The sequence below is a fragment of the Suncus etruscus genome, chromosome 12, assembly GCF_024139225.1.
Source record: "Suncus etruscus isolate mSunEtr1 chromosome 12, mSunEtr1.pri.cur, whole genome shotgun sequence".
NCBI classification, from domain to species: Eukaryota; Metazoa; Chordata; class Mammalia; order Eulipotyphla; family Soricidae; genus Suncus; species Suncus etruscus.
The window spans coordinates 46,370,623-46,391,654 of record NC_064859.1 but is presented as its reverse complement, the minus strand read 5'-3'; the positions used below and the strand labels follow the sequence as shown (position 1 = coordinate 46,391,654).

General features: G+C 35.2%; 1 non-coding gene and 1 pseudogene across 1 annotated transcript; both read right to left on the bottom strand.

The window, feature by feature from the left end:
• LOC126024534 (small integral membrane protein 8-like) overlaps window positions 1–21,032 on the bottom strand; it is a 1,114,930-nt pseudogene that overhangs the window by 274,789 nt on the left and 819,109 nt on the right.
• Window positions 7,563–7,696, bottom strand: LOC126025448 (small nucleolar RNA SNORA51). The gene has a single exon (XR_007501453.1). It is a non-coding gene; the product is annotated as a small nucleolar RNA SNORA51 (small nucleolar RNA).

Here is a 21,032-nt window from a genome sequence, read left to right as displayed (position 1 = left end):
CAAACCCAAACAAAGAAATCAAAAATATAAATAGATAAATAAATTTAAAAAAGTTTATTTTGTGCTGGTTTTTTTTTTTTCTTCTGCATAGGCATAGTAAATATTGGGGACATTAGAGAGGGAATTCCCTTGGCCTAAAAGTTACAGGGTTTCTCCACCTTTGAAGTATACTGTCATGGGAATAACTATAGACTCCTTGCATTAACACATGAAATCTAATGCAGCAACCAAATTCTGTCAATTTGGGATTTTAAATAGAAAATAGAAGAAAAGATTGCAAGATGAATAAGTACCTTTATAAAGCATGACAAGGCTTCTTTTAAAGAAGGTAAATGCCATAGTTATCTGCACAAGTAAATACTAAGGAAAAGAACAAATGTGGACTATGCTTAGTAAAAAAATCCATTTTCCCAGTTGGTAGGATAATGGCACAGCAAAGAAAATTGATAATGACAAATACAAAATAATGCATTTTCTAAATGACCCACTAGAAATTTACATCAAATTTAAAGATAGATAGATGAGGATGCTTATATAATTCCATGGCAAACAATATTAGCAATCTGATAAATAGCATTCTCAAGAACAAAACATCTCAGTAATTTTCTTGAAAAATTCTTCAGTACAATGAGCATAGTATGCACTAAGTAAGTTATAGTGTCTTGCACACAGTGCCATAGTAAAAATAAATCACGACACATTGTTGAATAAAAAATGTAGTTTGCACAACACATTAAAGTTAAGAGGAATTTTATTCAAAATTCAGATATACAATACTGTTAATCCTTCTGATTATAAGATATACAACTATATATTTTAGTTCTGATTCTCTTTTATATCTCTGGGAGAAAAACGTCATGGAGTTGATGACTTGAGGTGTAAACTAAGTGCAAAGTTTTATCTTTATCTTATCTCTTCCATTGCTATTATTGCTAGAAATGTTGTATGGAGTGATAATTCAGAATTATGTTAGGTTGTGGTTCTAGAAGAGGCACGAAGTGCCTCATACTTCATTCCAGAGCAGGCACTTTGTTGACTTAGCCATCCTTTGGATCCCCAAATTATATTAAAAAATACAATGCAAGATATTTACTCTAAAATAAATTGCATTCCCCCAAAAATCTGTATTTTGAAGTGTACAGTCTAATTGAATATAGTAAGTGACAGGGCCAACATGATCCAAAGTTAGATGAGATCATAAGGGTGGATCCTGACAATAGGATTCATATCGTTAGGGGCCTAACAATGGTACAGTGGCAAGGGTATTTTCCCTGCATGCAGTTATTGCAGGTTTATTTATAGCATCACAGATTGTCTTCTGAGTGTTGTGATAAGTGACATCTTATGCAGAGCCAAGAGTAAGACTTGTGCATCAGTCGGTATAGCCCTCAAATAAACAAAAAAGAAATAGCATCTTTATATAAAAACTTTCGAGAGCTACAATCTTCCCTTCCTTCTCTCCTATCTTAATCCCTCTCTTTCTATTTTTCCTCTCTTTTTATGTATCTCTCAATATCTGTCTCCATCTTCTTCAATGATATAATAATCAGGCAACAACAACCTACCATCTAGAAAAGAAAAGTAGGTATTTTTCTGCCTCTTGCAGTGTCATCGTGTGGCTCTTCAAGCTACCTAATCTTGGTGTTTTGCTGTGGCATCCTGAACTAAGAAAGTTTCACATGCATTATTTCATGTAGTTCACTAGACAATTCTGAAATACTTTATTATTATTATTATTATCCTTTTACATACAAGGTAAACAAAGATATATAATCAGGACACAACAAGAATATGGCTTAATCCAAGATTATAATGTTAACAATAGTAAACATTGATAATGAAACCCATGTCATTTTCTTCTAAAAGTGGACCTTTTCCAAGATGACCCATAGGAACACTCTGGGGTTCCAGAAATCTAAATCTTGAGGATATTTCTCAGAACATTTGCCTGTCCTCAGCAAAATGATTCCTAATTCTGGTCCTTTCCTGTCCCTATTCTTTTAGTATTTCTTGTGTGCTTGTGTTTGTGTATATGTGTTGGTGGAAAGTTGCTAAATATGCTTTACCACGTGGCTTGAAATGTCAAGTGATGGCATTTATAGTTGGATGTGTGGCCAGGTCACAGGGTGCCAGACACTTGGATATTGAATCAAAGATCATTCAGCTGTGGCTGTGGGATATTTCTCAGTGAATCAGTCACATGAATCAGCCCACTGAGTAGGAAGATTGCTCTTACTGATGTCTTGTGATCTTGTGATCTCATCTAGTAAGATGAAGATCTGAAGAGGAAAGCACAAAAATATTGATGACAGTGGGAGTAGAGAGAACTTTTCCTGCTTGACTTCCTTAAGCTGGAAAATTGTTTTATTTTTTTTTCTTTCTTCAGGATTGACTTGAAAAATCAGCCCCCTGGATCTTTCTTTCACTAACATTTAAACTGATTGACTTTCCTGGTTCTCCTGTTGACCAAACTTCAGCTTTCATAATAATCAAGGATCTGTAACTGGTTAATTTCATATAGTAAACAAATTAATTTAAAAGTTAGTAAGCATTATGTGTCCAATATAACACATGGAAATATACAATTATTGGGACAAATAAACATATATTTACTCTGTTTCTCTGGAGATTTTTCTCTTTTTTGGACTGCAAGTAATCTGTAAGAAAAGCTCTGAAAATAAATTTACTTTCTATAAATTCTTCACATATTTTCTCAACCGAAAGGAAATACCTTTTTACAAATCTATTTTATTTTGTTATATAAGACACCATAATTTAGTGGAAAGTAACCTTCTAGACATATTATTGTCTTAACTTTTGGAGTCTCTGAAGATGCAGACTTGGCAGCAAGCTTGAGAAAGTAGTTCTTTAGATTTAAGACATATTAATGCCTGTATATGAGTCAGATTATTTCTCAGTTTGCATCTCTAGCATCAACAAGCATAGTTCCCATAATTGTTTCATTTATTTCATGTTTGAAAAAAATAATCATTCTCAGACTATTTTCAGAAGAGTTGGTGTTTAGGCTGACTGATAGACAGGGGTTAAGGTGCTTAACTTGCTTGTGGTCAATACTAGTTTGATTTTTGGCAAACCTATGGTTGATCCTAGCACTGCCAGGAATGAACTTGAGCACAGATCCAGGAATAAGCCCAAACGCTGCTAGATATAGCCCCACCAAACAAGAAGATTTTTGATGTTTCCCTTAAATTCAGTACTGGAACTAAATATTCAACATGCAATTGATCCTGACTAATGAATGTATGAGTTTTTTCATTACTATTCTAGGGCAAAAGCTTGAGTCCACTGGTATTTTTAAGGTTGCCATAATCTTATTCAGTTCACCCAATCATTTTAAACAATATAGTACAACACTCTTTTTTTGCTTTTTATTGGGCAGGGGCACACCTGATGATGCTCAGGGGTTACTCCTGGTTATACTCTCAGAAATCACTCCTGGTTTGGGAGACCATATGGGACGCATGAAAGGCAAATGCCCTACCACTTGCGCTACCACTCAACCCCAATGCTTTGCTTTTGTTTGATATTTGTTGGTTTATTTTGTTTCTAGTTTCCCTTTCTATTCTTACTATGAGTTAAATAAAAATAGAATATTTTCCATTGCACATTACATTAATTGATTTGAGTAGAATAATCCTTACTTTACTTCCTGTTTATCTCTTCTCTCCATTCTTTCTACATAAAGGCACTCATAGAAATGTCTGTTGAGTGAGCAAAATAAATGTTATTTAATATTTTACATTGCTAAAATAATGTTATTTTACATATCTATTGATAATGTACACAAACTATATTAATTTACTTTTTTATTAATTTACTTTTATTTATAATTTATCTTCAACTCACAATAACTTCCTATATTCCTGTATTCTTCTTTCAATTATCAAGTGTGCCTTTGAACTCATATAGAATCCCTATTGTAAATTTTAGTTATTTGATTAATTGTTTTCCTTTATGGCAGTTGTTTTTCTCCTGACCTGCATAAAATCTCCTAGAAGAGAGAGACTCTTGTTATTTTCTTAGGACCAAATATGTTTTTCAAAAATTTTAATGTACTTATATTAATTCAATGAATAAAACGCCTATGAAAACTAAGCTCCAGAATTGTTTTCCCTAATATTTTCATTTGCAACAGTTCTCCTGAATCAGAAATGGCCTACACGCCTCATGAAAGTATATTCATACATATTCCATGTAAACCCAAAATATAGTTCAATACTGCAGTACCATTGATGTCATCAGTGGCTTCATGAATGCAAATCGATGTCTCAAAGTAAAGGAGGTCAACTCTGAGAACTCACTCCAGAAGAGTTTGCCAGATTTTGAAGAGTGGGGAAATGTGGCCAAATAGTTCAGGAGAAAGCTTTAGGGGATATATCAAAGTTGAAACTGAGAGGAAAATAAAGACGACCAAAAGTTCAAACAGGTAAGAGATGACATTTGGATTGTTGCAGGAACAAGATTTACTGTGGACTATAATATTCTACCATAGTTGTGAGCGAAAACAAGGCTAGCAAATTCCAGTGAAAAGACAGACTGATGTGGCCCAGCCTGAGTTCATCATTGTCCTCATTCAGAAATGTTCCACTGGTTTGAAGCAAGGGATTATGGGAGTCAATACGGTTTTGCTAAATTCTTGCACTGAAGCCAGAGTTGCTCAGAGAATAAAAGCTCAGTTGGTTAATGCTTATATTCAGTTCTATCTAAAACTCTGGATACTATTTTTCCTTTGCATTTTCACCTTTTATTTTCTATTCAGTTCTGAAAATGCTCTTTTCCTCTGGCCTCAATGACCTACCCTGGGAAATGGGGTATCTGTTTCTTACCACACTCCAGCTTCTAAAGGCCAACTGCAAAAATTAATTGGAAAATTTAAAAGAAAGCTTCATCTTTTAATCCCTCAGGGGAAATAAAAAAAAATGGCATTACAAATGATCACCTAGGTGATGAACCCAATCATTCATTCCTCCCTGCTATGTCTATACTTTTCTTCCAGCTTTCCTTTGAAAGAAAAGCAGCCAGTTAAAGCATCGGGAATGAGCTAGAAATTTCTCAGCTCTCAATGATTGCAGAGAGAAATACAGCACTCTGCACAGGAAATATCCTTCCAGTGTTCCCATAAAGAGCATTTCATTTCTAGCTCCGAGAAATGTAACTTAGCCTGGTTCCTGTTCACTGCCACTATCACCATTGCATCTTTGGGCAACAGAAATGATTTATGAGGCCTATTGCTTCTCTGAACTTCAATTAAGCGTATAAAGAACCATCATATTTTTAAAAGAGCACAAACCAAGAAAAATTAAAACTTAACTCTTATAAAACATTAATTACTTTTCTAACATTATATCTTACTGCTTTTTTTTTTCCACTGCAAGATGAACTGAGAAACTAAGCAATGAACCACCTTCTAAGTTCATCTCTCAAAAGTACAGATATATGAACTAGTGTGCTTAGGTCGAAATTCCTTCTCAAACCTGTGGGAAATGATTTTACTCTTCTCTCACTTCCTGTATCTTTCGTTCTCTCTCTTTCTCCCTCTCTACTCTCTCTCTTTTTTCTCTCTCTTTCTAACTTTGTCTCCCCCCTCTCTTTTCTATCAATATAAGACTGTGTCCTGGCTGCCATGGCAATGGAAACCATGGTAATATACAAGTAACTGTATTCTCTTTGAATAACTAATAGAAAATATAAATAAATAGAAATGACACATATTTCAGATCTGCTCTAGTATCCAAGTCATTGTCATGGAAGGAAATGATTCACAAATAATGTGAATAGTGAGACTTTTTGAAAAATGTGGGAGTTTATTGTATAATTACTTCCTTGTGAGAAAACAATAGATGAACCTGGTAGTCACACAGCTAAATAAAATAAAAATTTATCAGACATTAAGGCATATGGTGTATAGACTCTGGATTGAAAATGGTTTCCTAAACTCACAGTTCCAAGATTTTTGAGGAAAAAGAATAGAATCAAAGAGGAGGAGGAGAAAATTGCCTGATAGTAGGTTATTTTTAAGGGATAAATTAGTATAAAATTGTCACTTAAATCAAATCCATAAAGACCCAGGTAAACACATGCTTTCTTTACAAATGGAAAGAAATTAGGGAATCTTACATATATCATCAGTTCATTAATATTTTTAGATATATTCTTGATAAAACATTTATTTGACAAACTTTTGGACAATCACATATGTTATGAGACCTGGGAATTACTTTAATATATTCCAGGATAAACATTGTAAAATAATGACTATACCTGTTAGTCAAACTAAACTCTCTATCACTCCTTACTAAAATAGAAAATTATAACTGAGGGAGCTTACCAGACATGATATCAGAAAAGTACAGTCTACAAAGACTAGTGCTCTAGTGCATTTATCTCATACTTGAGTAGTAATTAATGCTTTAAAATCAACAGCAAATGGTAGGGTTTTACAAATAAGAAGGGTTAGCAGTTGACAACTCTGAGGATGATTAAAAACACAAACAGGACATTCCTTGACGTGATTTTTTGATAACATTATGTTCAGCTCAAAATTTGAGTTAGGATGAGACAAACCAGGACCCCAGGATATAAAATTTAAGGTGACATTAAACTTTAGGGTCATCTAAATGCAAGGGGGGACTTGAGAGTGAATGACCCCTAAACTTCCTAAACTTGATTTATTTACACTAGTACCCAACTTAATCAGGTCTTTGTTTAAGGATCTTTATTATTATTTGATACTGACTTTAAGGCACCAAATATTATCTTGAAAAAGTTGCTTTCAATCCTACAAGTGAATGTTTCAAGTAGTATGTCAAAAACACTTTAAAGGAGACAGCTTTGAAACATTACAAAGTTTGGGTGTCTATGTACATCAATTGTCTTGTGTCTACCATATGCTTGAGTTGCCAAGTTTTTGTCTGAGGGACCATTTTCTGGATAGATAAATAGGTGACAGAGTTTACTAGTATAAATGAAAAAGAGAAGGGTAGGTATTGTTCATCTATAACAAACTATTTTTCTATTAGCTGATATGTTCCCAAAAGAACTAAAAGTTGTCCTTGAGTAATATAATGTCAGTCTTCTCCAAAATTTTCTGTTGCCTTGAGTGGTTACAAACAGTGGGTAAATCAAAAGTAATCTCTCCTTATTGAATGTGGTCTCTATCTTTTCTCTCTCTTGCCCTTGCTCTGGCACCAAAATTAGGGTGGTGGAATAGTTAAATGTTTAAATATGCTCTTTATATTGAAATTGCTCTATAAACAGAAAAGTAGGGAAAAATTAAAGCCAAACAAAATTGGCTAAATGAAAATAAAGAAATCAAAAACCCTTTCAGATTCTGAGTCTCCTAGATATCAGATACTCATACACTAATGACATAATATTAATTGGTGGAGAACAGAGTTATAATAGATTCTATTGCAATGGTGGCTGTACATAATTGGCTTTCCTGATTATTAGATAGGGACTGAGGATTGAACTTCCACTTTTATTTATTTATTTATTTATTCATTCATTCAGTAAGAATGAATTCTATAGAGTATTCTTTTTTTTGTCCCCCCAATTCACAATACAGAGCAGGCAAAGGGCCTGGGTTGAGGTGTATATGGGGTGCATTTACTGTACCTCCTCTTTTTATACAGTCAGTGCAAAGAACACAGCCTGTGGTAAGAATTGGGAGGCCTTATTTTTTGTTTGTTTTTTTAATATATATATATATATATAAAATTCTTCACCAGTGCAACGTTCCCAAGTGTTCTTCCTCCCTACCCCACACTGGCCTTTATTCTAGACAGGCTTTCTAGAAAGTATAGACTATTCTTGTTTCAACATTTTTCCTATGACTAAAGTGTTTTTAGTTATTCTAAGATACATATGGGATCAGATTTTAATCTGTCAGGATTCAGTCTCAGATGGAAGTTAATTGCCAATTTATGGTAAGAGAGTCAAGCCCTGAGTGCTCATGAAAATGAATAATTCCAAATAATTTGGAATTTTCAATTCCAAATAATATTCTAATAATATTTGCTGGGAATTTAGGAAAATACTTAACTTGTCTCATAAGATTATATCTAGAATCTTAGATCCTATGTATAATCTTCCGATATAGATACCATAAACCAATTCTACAAAAGAGGATATAAAAGCACTAGTCAAAAAAATAAGTAAAAATTATACAACCAATCACCAGCATTAAAATTTAGGAAATCTTTCTCTGGAAATTTTACTTTGAACTAGGTTTAACTAATATTTCAGAATCTTTCTGAGAAAAAAATGAATACTAAGATGTTCAAAAGGTTACTAGGTAGATATCATAGTAGGCAGAGCTTTTTCTTTAGAAGTTGTTACTTAGGTTTAACTCCCAACATCACCTTTCAGCCCCAGAGAAACTTCAGGAGTGAGCCCTGAGTATTGCCAGCTATAGCCCAAAACAAACAGATAAATACAAGTTAAATAGGTAACTTGTGTTATAGCAGAGAATTCTGATTAAACCAATAATTCACTTTAGTTACATTTATCTATAAAAATGTAGAGAGGAAACAAAATTTTGTTTCTAATTAACAAACACCCACATCTTTGATGGAAATGATGCTGACGACTCACAGAAACAAAACAAAGTAAACCAACTCCCAAGATGAAGAGAGAAAAAAAATCCTTGCTTTTCCTGGCTCTGTACTCTCCAGCTCAGCTCTGTGAGACTGAGGAGGTGGAATTTATTGTCCACCCTGTTGAATCACACAGACAGTAATGACAATACACTGAATGAGAGAGGCCTAATTTGGAAGAAAGTAGGTCCCTTATATTTTCAATTGTTAAATGATATCTTAAAGAAATGAGCTATCTTGGCTCATATTTCTAACTCAGACCTTAATATTCAGAATAAAACCATCTAATTTTTAGATGACACCCTGAAATCTGTTATAAAAGAAAAATAAAGTCATTAACTGGTATCTTGCTGTGCTGCTACAAAGGACACAATTGACTACAATAGAAAAATGTTATTTCCAAATAAATGAAACATTTACCTTTTTCAATTTTGGGATATTTATTAGAATTTTTAAATGGGTGGCATGTTGGACTACAGTGTGTCAATGTTCAAGGGATCATATAAGATGCCAGATGATGTACAAAGAACGAGCATTTTACCCTCTGTATTATCTTTCTTAATTTGATAAATCAGTTCAGTTGAATTATAACCAGTCATTATAATTCAGGTTTAAGAGATCAGAATTGTCTACTTTCTCTACCTACAACAAACACAATATTATCCCTTCCTTTTATCCTATTAGTTTTCCTGTGACTTAAAATGCAGCTCTTCAGAGTATTCAGTATACTGAAATGTTCAATATGCCCTCCCAAAAGTCATATGTTAAAGCCTTAACTAACAATTTGGAAGTGGGATATAAGTTTAGATTCTATGAGAACCATTGGTTATTTATTGAGAAGGTATTCATTGTGGGATTAATAAATTTATAGAAGGTGAAGTAATCCCTCCCAACCTCTTTCTTTCTAAATCTCTTTTTCTCTAACTCTTAGTCTATTGGATATACCAAAGAAAGGCCTATTGAGCATATAGGTGCTTGAAGGAAGCCACCTGTAAACCCAAAAGATGTCTTCACCAAAATCAGAATCTGTTTGAACTTTGACCTTAGGTATTTTTACCTCAAAATCCTTAAGGCATCTATTGCTTAAACCATTCATTTTATGTATGATATTTTTCTATAGACTAAGTTAGCACCCTACAATCATGTCAGAATGAAAGACTCTAAATGAGAATTATAAATAAGTCCAATAAAATCATAGAATCATGAACTATGAAAACTTTTTGTTTTAAGCACTGAAGTCTGGGGATTGTTTATTGCACATAAATAGATAAACAGATGGTAAAATTGGAAAGCACTGAGAAGATGTGAAAACACATCCTTAATAATTAAATAACATTTTAAAATGACTTATGTTTTCTGCATCTCATTTTTAATTGAAAAGCTATAATTTTCTTAACTCAACTAAAGTTAATATGAAAGGTGTCTGAGGACATTGTAAATATTACATGCTGAGCTAACAATGGATTTATAAAAATGTATTGTTTATATTTTATTGACAATCACTAACTGCAACTCATAATTGTTAAGTCATAAATTAAGTTAGGTAACTGGTAATATTTAGAAATTGAATAATGTGTGATTTCCTGGAATTATAATTAGGAAATTTTATCTGTCATCTCAGTTCTAAAACCCGGTGAGCTCCTGGAAACTATGCCAAAAAAAGACAAATTCACAAATCCAATATAGAGATGTCTGAAATGACCTTTTCTTGATTTTAGGAAACACTTAAACTAATATAAATAAATAAAAATGACTAATGAGTGGCTACTGTGCTGTTTCTATTTCAAATCGTTCAATTATCAAGTACTGAAACTGTAAAAGTTTAAGTGAAGTCAGGAATAAGTCAAATACAACTGTGGACTATAATGTAAAATAATCAATAAATAGTAAATAACATGTGGGACTACTCATATAAATAAGTAAAGGGCATGAAAGTTTGCATTGTTGGCAAAGTAGTTTTTAAAACATCTGCTAACTGTAAAAGTTATGGCTACTTTATCAGAAACAAAGCTCAATAATATTTACAAGTATGGTTTTACTAGTACTACTAAAATAAAAGTTGGGAAAATTGAATCTGTTAAATTTGTAACATTGATCGTCTAACCGTACGGAAGCAATCAATGACTTAGTCCCTGTAAATTACCACCATGAGATCTAGCTTCTTATTACGAATCATTTCAGTTTCTGCTACTGTATCCTGTTTTGGGGGGCATATGCGGCCACATCAAGATTTATTCCTAGCTCTGTGCCCAAGTATTACTTAGAGTAAGTTTCAAGAAATGGACCACCTGAGGAACTGGGAATTGAACCCAGGTGAACCTTGTGCAAGGCAAGGATTCTACCTGCTCAACTCTCTCCAGCCCTTTATAAGTCATTTGTCCAAGAAAGAAATTTCCTAATAAGCAGATCTCACTTATGTTTCAGTACACAGGCCACATAAGATCTGTGCAGTATAAGGTACCTAACTGACAGCCCCATCTCAAGCTTTTAAAATCATATATATTTTGTCTCATAGTTTACTTTTTCCAGAAGCACATTCTGTGCTGAGGATTTTTATAGAAATCATATATTAAGTGTTCCTATAGGGAATATGTGAATATATGGAGGAAAAACGGGAGAGGAGATAAGAAATAACAGGAAGTCAACAAGAAAGCAATTCTAGGAAAATTATTTCCAGGATAGTTTCAGCCTATTCCTTCAGAGAGTTCTTGTGTTTCAGTGATTTCTGAGTCATTCTAACAGGCTTTCAGCATCCTTTGTCATTAGTTATAGCTTTCCCTAAGAAGGGGTTGAAAAACATTCAAGTACTTTCCTCTATCCAGGTAGAGTGTGATACTAAAACAAGTAAACCAAGGAAAATCTTTCATAAAAAATATAATATGAACATGTTAGAGAGCACATTAAAAAAGAAAAGTTGGTAGGAGAGTTCTGCAAGTGACACTTCTTTGTTTTTTGGGGGGATAGAGTCACACCTCACAGTGCTCAGTGCTTATTCCTGACTGTACAAGGGATCATTCCTGGCTGAGTTTAAGATGCTGGGTATTAAACCTAGGTGGTCTGGGTGCAATGCAAGCACCTTATGTGCAGTACTTTTCCTCCAGCCCCAAACGTAATTTCTTTAAAGAAAAATTTAAGCACAGATGATGATGATGCTGGGTAAACAAAAAACCATTGAAATCACTCATTGCAATGTTCAAGTCACACTGAGTTTATGATTTTTATCATACCATTTTTTAAATTTTTTCCTTTATTTAAACATCTTGATTACATATATGATTGTGATTAGGTTTCAGTCATGTAAAGAACACCCTTCACCAGTGTAACATTCCCACCACCAATGTCCCAAATCTCCCTCCATCCCACCCCACCCCCACCTGTACTCCAGACAGGCTTTCCAGTTCCCTCATTCATTCACATGATTGTGGTATTTCTCTGTGTAGTTATTTCTATAACTGCACTCACCACTCTTTGTGGTGAGCTTCATGAAGTGAGCTGGAAGTTCCAGCCCTCCTCTCATTGTCTCTGAAGATTGTTGCAAAAATGACTTTCATTTTTCTTAAAACCCATAGATGAGTGAGACTATTCTGCGTCTCTCTCTCCCTCTGACTTATTTCACTCAGCATGATAGATTCCATGTACATCCACGTATAGGAAAATTTCATGACTTCATCTCTCCTGATGGCTGCATAATATTCCATTGTATATATGTACCACAGTTTCTTTAGCCATTTGTCTGTTGAAGGGCATCTTGTATCATAACATTTTTAAGTCTTGTGATATTAACTTATCATTTCTCTAGTCTAGTGGTGAGAACAGAACCACTAGAAGAGTGACATTTTTCTTTCACTCATGCCTAAAACAACTTACTTAGTTGCTTGTATATTTGTGTTTGTTGTTGTTTTTTTTTTTTTACAAAATATTTGATTGTTTTGAAGAGGACAGTCAAGGCTATTCATCCCATAGCACTATGTTCTGATGCACATTCCAGTTATCAGAGTTTCCTGCACATCATTCCAACCATTCCTAAATAAACTTTCTGGATATTACAATGTAAGAATAAAATCTCAGCTATAAAGATTATAGCAGGTATCTTGTTTGCCTTTAAGCAGCCAACATGGGCTTAATCCTCAGCACTGCATAGCCTCCAGAAACTCACCAGAAGTGATCCCTGAGAGAAGAGGCAAGGATAAACCCTGAACAAAACTGGGTATGCCTCCCCCAAGAAACAAAAAGAGTCTCAGGTTGGATTAAGAAGCTTTGAGTGTAGGAACATGGACCTTACCAGGAAGGCAAATAATGATGTGTCCTTTACCTTTGCTTGAAAAAAGTGGGTATAAATATACAGTATGTCTCTCAACAAACTGATGGTAAAGGGAAGAAGACTTTTAGAAAAGATGACCTTCCAGATTTTATGTAGTAAAATTTCAAATGACCATTTTACTGTAGAAAACTATAATTTGTAAATAAGCCTTAAATATTATCATGTGCTCCTATCAAGGTTAAATACATTTTAGGGATGGGGAAAAGCAAAAGGAGAAAATTAATCTTGAGAGTTTTATACCCGAAAAGGTGAGCATAGACTTCACTGTCATTCAAGAAAACATTCTGAGAGAGTGGATTTATAGAGTTATTAAAGAATAAAAGAAATAGAATTTACTAAACAAAAGAAAGTTTATTTACAGACTTTCCATCCCATAAACATACAGGCAGAATAGTCTATCAGAGTTGCAAAACTGAGTAAAAACAAAGAGGAGGAGCTCTTTGCTGAAAAGGTAGGAAAGTACATAGTTAAAAGCACAGAGTATAACCTATCCCTTTTAAAAATATATTTTTACTTAAAGCAATGTGACTTACAAAATTATTCATAGTTGAGTTTTAGACATACATCTCATTTAAACACACATTTAGATGATGGAATCATCAATGATTTCATCCTCCCTCCATCAATGTTCTCAGTGTTCATCTCAAATCTCCCCAACTCTGAACTCACACTCCAGCCTGTCATCATAATAAGCTACTTTTTAAGTTTGGATGTTAAAGTTTGGGTTTCATGATTTCATGTGGCTTGTATTTCCTCTGTAGTTTCTTACACATTAGAGTCCCAAACTAAAGAAGTGCAGACCTTCATACACAGCTGAGTTTACACCAATGACTTATCACTTTTTCTCCAGTCACAATATTCTGTGCTCTAGCTGAAGCAGACAAGTCACTGCCCACTTCTCATTTGTGCCTGGACTTAAAAACATAACAGAATAACTGTCAACAAGTGGGTATATTCTGATTTCTGGAAGTGCTAAAAGCTACATCAGCAGTGCATGGAAAACTTCCTCTCGACAATTTTTCTGCCCAAGGCACCAGTAGCATGGAACTCTCAATGTTATGCTGCATAAAGAAATAACATGGAGCCTGTATTCCAGCTCTGAACTTCTCTGTCTCTGTCCCTGAAGCTTTCTGACAGAGATAGAGGTCAGAATGATCTTGAGGAAACTTAGAGAGGATACTGCCTAGGAATTGAGAGACAAAGGAGCAAGCCCCTTGGAAACTTTATGGGGAAGTTAGAGAGACAACCAGAAGAAAGACTATAGTGCTATGAACCAAGGCTCCAAGGTTCCAGGATATTTTTCATCATACCTTCATATTTGCTCATAAAATTTATATTTCAGAGTAAAATTGATAATTAATTATAATAAAAACAACAAATTTACTCCTAAATGTAGAGCCTTTCTGAGTTATTTATACTGGCTCTCTGACCCTAAAATCAGACCAAAATGGAGAAGAGATAATCAGGACTCATCCACTATGCAGCTGAGGAAGTCACTTTGTTACCTACTGAAGAAAAAGTTTAAGATACTCATTCATTATAAAAATTGCCCACATGATACATACATAAATAAATAAATATAAACCATATGGATAAAAATTATTTTCTCAATTGCTTTGGTGAGATCATATAACTTGTATTCATTCTTTAGATCTAGGCTTTTCAAGATGCCCATAATAGGCCTACTAAGACCAGAAACCTTGGCCTGTAACTGTTTTGAAATGAGGTCAAACAAAAAAATTTGTGGGCATCAACAAAAACCATGAACATTACTTATCATATCTAGAACAGCATATCTCCAGATAACCTTTTTCCTGCTGGAGAAACCTAGCTGTATGAGAAGAAAAGCCACTCTTATAACTTCCATGTTTATTTGTGTGGGATTTTTTTCTTTTTGCTTTATTACTTTTGTTTTAGTTTTTGGAGCTCACCTGGAAATGCTCAGGGATTACTCATGACAGTGCTTAAGAGACTATATGAGATTGAACCCAGGTTAGTATATACATGGCAAGCACCCTATCCATGGTATTATCACTCCAGTCCCTCTTCTGGGTTTTTTAATATAAGCTTCTTTTCTACCTGTGGATCTTCTTCCTTTTCTTAAATCAGAATATCAATTCTATTTTGTCTATTTACTGTAGAATTTACATTTATGTAGATTCTCTTTATATATAAAATAATTTTATAAATTATATAAAATATTTCATATATAAAATAATTGTGTTCCTATGGATCTGATTAAAATTTCTTTGATTTCTCTAAGTAGAACCCAAATAGTTAAAAGGAATTTTCTCCTCTACCAAATTATTCTTCAGAAATCCTCTTATATGTCATTTTTTCTCCATAACTTGGCACTCCAAGTCAGAGTTCATTGATGTCCTCAGGTCCTGACATCATTTTCCAAGTGCACTCTTCCTTTATGCTGATAAATCCAAGGCTGTACATTTCTCAAGACTGGACAGTTCCCTCAGCCTCTTCTGCTTTTAAAAAATAGACTAGAGTCTCTTGTACAGGGATGTTCGACACAAAGAGCCAAAATTTTAAACTGTGAGAGTCAGAGAGCCACACCACGTAGTGACCTGCAAAAACAGACAAACACTCACACAAAAACATATCATTTTAACAATAATCTATTAAACACATATTGCATTTTGCATTTTGAGTGAGGATCAAAATCCTGCAATGATGGTGAGGGTGTCCTGCGTCCTCCACACTAAGAACTAACGGCAAGATGTGACACACATGTGACCCATGGGTTCCCCACTCGCTGCTCTGTGCAGCTGTTTCCAAGTGATGGGAGACGGGAGAATGCAGCCTGGGGGCGGGACTCTCCTCTCGGAGATCTCTCTTCAGAGGTCCCTCCTCAGAAGCAGCAGAACAAAATCCAAACTTGGCAAAGAGCCACAGTATACAAAATCATGCTAAGTGGCAAAGAGCCGCATTCATTTTGGCCAGGAGCCGCTTGTGGCTCTAGAGCCGCGTGTTCGCCACCCCTGCTCTTTTAGCTTCTTGTATGAGGTTTATTCCATTTCTCGAATTTTAACATTTTTTTGTTGTGTTACTTCAGTGAGGATAACAGAAATTTGCCAAGCATGGGGAAATTATTTTTAATCAGATGCTTGTGTTCTCCTAATTGTTTGTTGAAAACTTGGATGGAACCCGACAAACATCTGTTTAAAAACAAAATTCACCCAAATAAACTTAGAAGTATAATTTTTCTAAAAAGATTCATAAATTAGGCAACATTATGTCTTGCTAGTAAGATTTTTGTTTGTTATCAGAAAGAAGATACTGCACATTTATTTTTTCATCTTAAAAAATAAAGATGGTCGGGGCTGGAGCAGTGATGCAGGGCGTAAGGCATCTGCCTTGCCTAGCATAGGACAGACTGCGATTGGATCCCCCGGCGTTCCATATGATTCCCCAAGCAATTACTGAGCGCATAGCCAGGAGTAACCTCTGAGCGTCACCTGGTGTGACCCAAAAAACAAACAAAAAAAGATGGTTTCAGGTACAATCTTAGAAAAATTATCTTCTTTTGTTATTGAAACTGATCAGGATTATAGTCCTAAAAGGAAAGAAACTGCAATTAAGTTATAGATGCTAAATCTTGATTTGTTTCAATGATTCAGTTTTGACTGCATTTTTTAAAAAATACTGTCAATAGGACAAAATACGGGTATCTGCCCATTGTTTCCCCCCTTTTTTGGTTAGCTTCTATTCATGAAACTATCTTTTAAAAAAAAATCTAGAGATGTCTGCGCTAGCCTTGGAGGGACCACGGTTCGATCCCCTGGCGTCCCATATGGTCCCCCAAGCCAGGAGCAACTTCTGAGCGCCTAGCCAGGAGTAACCCCTGAGCGTTGCCGGGTGTGCCCCCCCCCCAAAAAAAAAATCTAGAGATGTGGGTCAGAGTGATATCACAGTGCTAGAGTGCCTTACACATGGCTGACCCAGGACAGATATCCCCTGTGTCCCATATGGTCCCTCCAGCCAGGAGCGATTTCTGAGCACATAGCCAGGAGTAACCTCTGACTGTTACCAGGTGTGGTCCAACACCTCCCCCCACAAATTCTATAAATGGTAAGAAAGTACAAGAGGAAAGGTTTTTGCAAGTCCCTTGTACCACATATGGTCCTTCATCAGTTAGGGTTTACTCTTGGGAGGACAGATATATTCCCTGAGTACTCCTGGGTGTGCTTCTCAAACCCCAAAACTCTAGAGAAATAATTAGGTCAAATAATAGACAAATGTGACAATAAATAAAAAACTATTTTCAGATTTAGCCTATATATATTTTTCCCTTTCCTAGCCAAGATAGTCTAGTTCTTTAATGAACAAATACAATTCCTTTTGTAGATTTTGTGGTTCTAGCCTAAGAGTACTGATACATTTGTGATGAGTATTGTGACTGATGTTTATACCCATTTCACTCAATTATCATCATCTAGTAATTTAAAGAAAGTTTCTATAGTGTAATAGAAACAGGCTGGTGGTTTAGAAAATAAAGAAGCTTTGTAAACACTCCAGACACCTACAAACATGGATTTCATCTAGTGAAGAGGAAAGAAGGACAAAGTCTATAGGAATAGACTTTATCAAAAGGAGAGCACACTGTGGTATAGGCTTCTAATATTCAAGTTTTTTCTCCTTTATAATTAAGTGACAAAATTATCCAATTAAAGGGTAGATTGCATGTTTCCTTTCTTGGTAGTCTGATCCATTTTACCTGGATTGAGTATTTTCTCTTTTTCTACTTTTTATTTCAACATTGGAATTTTAATGTAGTCACTTTGTTGGTGCAAAGCAAAGCTCTTTGACTTGATAAACTTAGTAGGGACTTTTAGCTTTCCTACGGATTACCAGTTTTATTGTGACTAAGGAAGTTACATTTAACAAGTTTTGTAGAAGACAGGCTTTAGAGATGTTTGGTTATCTGTCCTTTTGTGGGTATGTGTTTCTGTCAGAGAAAGGGGAGATGTTTGATCCACTCTGCCGAAATGCATATTGCCTCTTTAAGCATATAGGACTCCTGAGCAGGAAACTTTATTTTTCTGTCCTGATGATTAGTATATTCTTAAGATTCAGTAAGCACAATTATTTATCCACTAATTATGTATTCATTTATAATTTATATACACATATTTATTGGGGACTTTGGGTGTGACCTTTCAGGAAGTGGTCAGATGGTATGGGGGCATTCCTGAAAATTATGTCAATTGAGTTGGATGTGTCAATGGTAAGACTCAAGAATCTGATATTGTCTGGGCTCTGTAATTCCATAATCACCAGGGCTGCTCAAGAATTTCTTTTGGGTCATCACTGTCACACTCAAGGGCCTCCAAGACTATACCAGAAATTGTGAGGGAACCAGGTGATTTATGAGATCAGATGCCCAAACCTCTGTATAGTATTTTTGTCCCTTTACTGAAGATTTTTATTTATTGCATATTTCTAAGCTTATGTGTTGCAATACTAATCTTCAGTCTCTGAGCAATTAGAATTTAACACAATTAGAATTGTGTTAAATAAAAAAGGGACCGGAGAGATAGCATGGAAGTTAGGCATTTGCCTTGAATGCAGAAGGACAGTGGTTCGAATCCCCGAGCCTGCCAGGAGCGATTTCTGAGCATAGAGCCAGGAGTAACTCCTGAGCGCTGCTGGGTGTGACCCAAAAATCAAAAACCAAAAAAAAAAAAAAAAGAAAAAAATAGAATTGTGTTAAATAAAAAAGAGGTATCTGTGTTTAAATGAAATCAAGTAAAATCTTAATTCAAAATAACTGGCGCAGTTTAAAAAAGATATTTGAATGTGTGTATGTGTGTGTATTTGTGTGTAAGATTGTGTGTAGGTGGAGGCAGATGAGAACCATCAACATACAAAATGAAAGGACTAAGAAGGAAACTACCTACAATGTTGAACAGTAACTTCTTGTGGGATTGGAAGGCATATTTCTAGATTTTTGAAAGAATTCACTATGAATTTTATAGAGATAATCATGTTAAATGGGAAAAGAATACAGAGAGGTGTTCTAAAAATGATAGTCAGAAAATGGACTTTTTTTTCAGACTGCCCTAGGAGACAGAATTTAGGTTTCTTTAATAGCTGGCTTGGTATCAAAATATGACAGACCAGCACCGTTAATAGGCATTTCTGTCATGCATTTTTGTGGGGGGACTTCTCTCTGCTTCTTCCTGATTTTATGCTGAGGGGTATCCTTCAGTAGAATAGTGGTAGACTGGCATCTAGGGGGCATTACCTGCATTCTCTGAAAACAGAAATTAACTTTGGTTTAGGCTACATCTTGCGTTTTTTTCTTCTGTCGGTAGCTTATGTCTGATATAGGAACCTTTTAGGATGGGTTTCATGACTATAATCTTGCATTCTAGGTGCGCGTGTTTATTTACATTCTGGTTTTCTGATTACTCTTGGATATACTAAGCAGTGTTCTTTTAAGATTGTGTTCTCTCCCCTTTTATTTATATTTATTTATTTATTTATTTATTTATTTATTTATTTATTTATTTATTTATTTATTTATTGGTTTTTGAGTGACACCCAGCAGCGCTCAGGGGTTACTCCTGGCTCTATGCTCAGAAATCGCTCCTGGCAAGCTCGGGGGACCATATGGAATGCCAGAATTCGAACCATGGACATTCTGCATGCAAAGCAAACGCACTACATCCATGCTATCTCTCCGGCCCCTCTCCCTCCTTTTAGTAATCTTGATCTTGGATTTTTAATCTTCAAAATCGAGAGGAAATAAAAAGTATAATATCTGAAACAACAGTTTTTGAAACTTTACTGAGAGTTCTAGTAAAATAAAGGGACCCACCACTACAGGCATCCAAGTACTTTAGCTCTTTTGTTTTGTGTTTTGTTTGTTTGTTTTTAGGCCATACCTAGAGGCACTCAGGGTTTACTCCTGGCTCTGCGCTCAGAAATCACTCCTGGCAGGCCAGGGAACCATATGGGATACCGGGAATCGAACCCAGGCCAGTCCCAGGTCTGTAGCTTGCAAAGCAAAAATGCCTTACTGCTATGCTTTCACTCCAGCCTAAAAGTTCTTTAGTTCTTAATAAATAAAAATGTATGAAAGGTCAGAAAGAAGGGATGTGTGGAAATGATCTGGAAGGAAACCGGTGCTTGAGCACAAGGTTGAGAGCTGAAAGCAACTCATGGTCATTCAAAAAATAAGACATGGTGACCAGTTTAAAGCTCTTCTGTATGGAATCTGTAAGCATCTGTACAATTTGATGCAATCAGTTAAGACACTCAGTTCCAGGAACCTGCTAGTTTATGAATACTTAATTGGGGTCAGCTGTAGCTTATAGCCCAGGTAGCCTTTGCATAGTGGAGATCAATGACAATGATCTAAGGTGGTGTAGGTGGTCATTACTGCCACCGGAGGAAATTCTTATAAGGAACAGTTGATTTATACAGACAGTGCCTTGCCAGAGACAGAGAATGGTCCTCAGAGTTGCTGGGAAAGTTTGTAACTAAAGACCTGATTAATTTGCCTTGAAACAATTCTAAATCCAAAGGAATGTTAGCCTGAAGGCAAGTTTTTTGAGGAATTTAAAAATTTAGCCGCTTATTGGGTTGAGGGGCCAAGTCCAGTCCTTGTTCTCTCTCTTCCGTTTCCAACAAAAATGGATTGTTGTACTAGATTTAAAACAAGTAAAAGCTTAGCGTTAGCATTGCATCAAAAGAGAATTGAATTCCTTTGATTCCAGAGAAGTAATTGTAATTATAAAGAAGTGGGTAGAGTGATGGGTTCAGGAACAGAGAATGAACAGCTAGTTGCTATTGGGTGACTTCTGAAGAGAAAAATCTTGAGGTATTGGTTGAATTTCACAACACATACAGCCACTTCTATGTTCCCAGATTCTAACACTGTTAAGTAGACTTTAGCCCATGCTGAATGTTAGGCCTTTACGAGGATGGTCATCAACTTCATTATCTAAATAGTAAGGGGGGAGCTATTTTGAGAACATGAGAGAAGGGACTTGAATTTCACCAAATCACTCATTTTACTTAGGCATATTAAATGTATCCTGTCTAAATATACTTTAGATTTTATTTTATTATAC